The sequence below is a fragment of the Zingiber officinale genome, chromosome 3A (assembly GCF_018446385.1).
Source record: "Zingiber officinale cultivar Zhangliang chromosome 3A, Zo_v1.1, whole genome shotgun sequence".
Classification (NCBI taxonomy): Eukaryota; Viridiplantae; Streptophyta; class Magnoliopsida; order Zingiberales; family Zingiberaceae; genus Zingiber; species Zingiber officinale.
Window position 1 is genome coordinate 149,770,524 of NC_055990.1, and position 3,876 is coordinate 149,774,399.

Consider the following 3,876-nt stretch of genomic DNA (forward strand, 5'->3'; position numbering starts at 1 on the left):
CACCAATCTTTAGTAATTACATCCTGTACCTTTTTTTTGTTTCCAGTATTGTGAGTCAATTATTTGTATACTGTTCCTCATCTTAGTTGTGATTGCTAATATGGCATTCCATTTTCAGCTAAACGATCAGATAAGGGAGCCAACCTTTTAGCTTCTCTATGCCAGAAAATATGATGCCTCAGAGGGCGAACTGCGAGGAGTAATGGAAATGACAAATAACTTGATAGTGGGCATATTGAAGAAAAAACCACAAGAAGCTTCAAATGCAAGGAATGAATGTCTGGCTTATATCGACACAGGTCTTAAGCCATCTTTACTGCCCTTTTACTTCATACACTTTCTAATATTCGTGTCATAATAGTTATTTCTATGTTATAGATGGCTTGACTTATTTTGATAACCTCTTGGAGGAAGTCATTAAAGTCAAGTATATTTATCTTAGAGAAAGATTATGAAGATGCAATCCTTAAAGGTGAGCTAGATGAGCGAATGTTTGTTAATGACAGTGAAAGTATAGTTGGTAGTGGAAGCTTATCTGGAGGCGCTATTAACATGTGTGGAACAAAGGTATGGTTCTGCAGCAATATGCTTCTAATTTATCGCAATCTGTCTGATTGTTTGATGTTATCGCAAGTGAGAGATACAGGGCACCCATTCATTTGGCTAAGAAAGTAGCATTATCATTTGCACAAGAAGATTTAGGAAGGAAACCAGACATATTAGATATGATAGGTAGAGGATCTGATTGGATGGAAGTTAATATATGGAATGACTTGGTTAAAATTCATTGGAATAAAGAAGATCACAAGATCAAATGTGAAATTGCACGGAAGAATAAAATGACAGCGAAGGATGAGTCTACTACCAAACATACTGGGGGTTCAATTTCTTTTGGAGCACACCGTGAGAGAATGGTAACCCTCCTTTTCTAACATGTTTATTCCAATAATTTACACATTCGATAAATTTATTATATATTTGACATTTAGATATAAATTTAATGTATCTCATTTTTTTTATTTTATATTGACATGTATTATGTATGATTGTAGAAAAAAGATTTGGGACGAGATGTGGATGAATTTGAGATTTTTGAACGAATGCATAAAAGAAAGCAAGGTACTGGAGAGTTTGTGGATAACAAATCGGCTCGAGTTAGTGTAAGTCAACATAATTAATTATTCATTAATTTTCTATTAGCTTATATTAATTCTTACTTGTTGGTTTTTATATTTGTTAAACTAATATAAGCTCTTGTAATATGGACAGGAACAATATAAAGAGAGACAAAATGTTGATGATCAGTCTACTCGACCTTCATTCAATTTCAAATCATGGTGTGATGTGGTGGGCGACCCATGTAAGGGGAGGGTGTATAGATTTGGATGTAATCAATATTTTAGAAGATCATATAATGGAAGTTCCAATGAAATGTGCTCTCATGAAAAGAACAAGAAATTATCTCAAGAAATTGAAGACATGTGTGCTATTAGCAAGAGGATGGAGGAAGAAATTACTGGAAGCAAAAATAAATTGGAACTCGTTATCAAAGAAAATAGACAGAGGGAAGAACAATTTATCGAGGAAGGTAGGCAAAGAGAAGAAAATCTAAAAAACATGATTCGTAAAATGATTCAAGAGGCGGGATATACAAATCATTTATATCCAGGAGGATCTGGTCCCGTGAGTGTCGTGATAAGCGAAATAAAGATTAAATTACTTTATCATTGATTAATGGTTAGATGTATTTAGATGATGTGAATATTTATTTATTTCAATATTAGTTTTATGATACTTTGCATTAGAAATTAATTGTTTTAAAAATTTTAAATTTGTTTGAAATGTGTGCTTGTTAAAAGTATCATGTAGATGATAAATATAAATAATAATATAAATTTAGTGATAAATTTAAAAATGAATCTATATATAGATTTATAAATAAAATTATAAACAGATTTATAAACAGATTAAAATCATATTTAATATGTTATTTGAGACAAATTAATGATGGGTTTAAAACAAAATTTGAGACAGAATTTATAAACCGAATTATAAATAAATTTATAAACAAATTAAAATTATATTTTTTTATGTAATTTGAGACAGACTAATGATAGATTTAAAACAAAATTAGAAACAGAATTTATATTTTCAATTAATTTCATTTGGTCAAATAAAAACAGATTCACAAAATTTTTTTTAATTTGTTTTTGAAATCTCAGACGGAATATTTCCGTCTCAAATTTAGCCACGGGGGTTTCACTAACGGATATTGGAACCGGAATATTCCATCTTAAATATTCTTTAGAGACGAAAAAATGACTATCAGAGACGGAATTTTTCGTCTCTGAAGCCCTGTTTTCTTGTAGTGTTCTTCTTTCTTCATAGTTTGAGTTGTAGAATGTTATTCTTCATGTCTTTTAGTTGTTTCTTTATTACTATAGAGTAGATCCTCCGAACTCTAGGATGTAGGGAGTAATTATGATGTGATATTAATGTGTAAACTATGTGTTTGATTATTTCCTTGTTATATGATATGCTTATGACTTATTCTATTGTGTTGTGTCTTGTTTGTGTTTGATGAAATGTGTGTGTGATAAATGCAAATAGATGTGAAGGATTGATTACTATGTAAAGGAGATGCTTTGGATTATATGGCTGGGAGTACCTTAGTGACAGATAGTATCCCTTTAACCAGACTTTTTAGAGCATTGCCTTGAAACATGAGTCAATCTTCTACAAGGGATTGACTAAATAGGTTTTCACCAACTTAATATTAGGAAGTAATTGAGACAACTCTAGAGATTGTATGACCGGGGGACCCTTAGTGACAGAGGGTATCCCTTTACCCGAACTTTCTAGAGTTACTTCTTTACTTAATGAAGTTGAAAATTGGAGTAAACTCTCCAGTGTAATCTTCGTAAGTTGTACCGATATTTGGTTAGAGCCTCTACAAGAGTATAGACATAGAGGTAAGGAAATAAACAATACCTAGGGACATTGACTAGTATCATAGTGAAACAAAAATCCTAGAATCATTCCCCCAATCAATTCTCTCCCTTGATCACTTGCTTTCTCTCAACCTCCTTTCGACTCTCTCTCTCTCTCTCTCGCACATACACACACACACACTCTTTTTCTCTCTCTCATTCTCTCAAGTGCACTTGACTTTACATAGCTTTCGATTATCTAGATAACTTGCTTTGCCAATTCAGCTAGTGTTAGTCAACAGTCCTTGTGGATCGATATTTTTATTATTTGACGACTTAACCATACACTTGCAGCAAGATAAAAAGTTTTTCGCATCGTTACCAAGGACAACATTCGATTAACATTAGTTGGCTAGTAATTTAGTTAATCTAGGCTTTTTTTTTTGTTAATTTTGCACTCTCTTTTGTTGTTTTAATTTTGTATTTTCCTTTTTGCTAATAAAATTCTGCACTTTACAACATGTCTATTCTTTTGTAACTTTTACCTTTTAGATGGACATGTTATCCCTGAACACAAGGATGAATGCTCTAATTCAAAGGTTTGACCAAATTACTACCATGAATTCTCTTAATGTTTATTGTTAAATTTGTAGTGCAATAGGTCATAGGAACGATGATTGCCTAATATTATTTGACCGCTCACATAAAATACATGGAAAATTAGGGTGCCCTCTCCAACTACAATTATTGGCTGGAACAATACTATTGCGAGGTTTATAAAGTGATGGGCCATACAATTGAAAACTGCATCATTACACAATTTAGAAATATCATTGGATAATCTCACAAGAAACCTTAATATAATGGTCTCATCACATTCTCACACATATAGCCTCGGTTGAAGGAACCCTCAAAAATTTTTTAGGAACAATCAAGAGGAGAACAA

At 32.1% G+C, this 3,876-nt stretch overlaps 1 long non-coding RNA gene across 1 annotated transcript; it reads left to right on the forward strand.

The window, feature by feature from the left end:
- Positions 1-895: 895 nt before the first annotated feature.
- On the forward strand, positions 896-1,343 carry LOC122054126. The gene is made up of 3 exons (XR_006132572.1): positions 896-914; positions 1,053-1,160; positions 1,270-1,343. It is a non-coding gene; the product is annotated as an uncharacterized LOC122054126 (long non-coding RNA).
- The last annotated feature ends 2,533 nt before the right edge of the window (positions 1,344-3,876 follow it).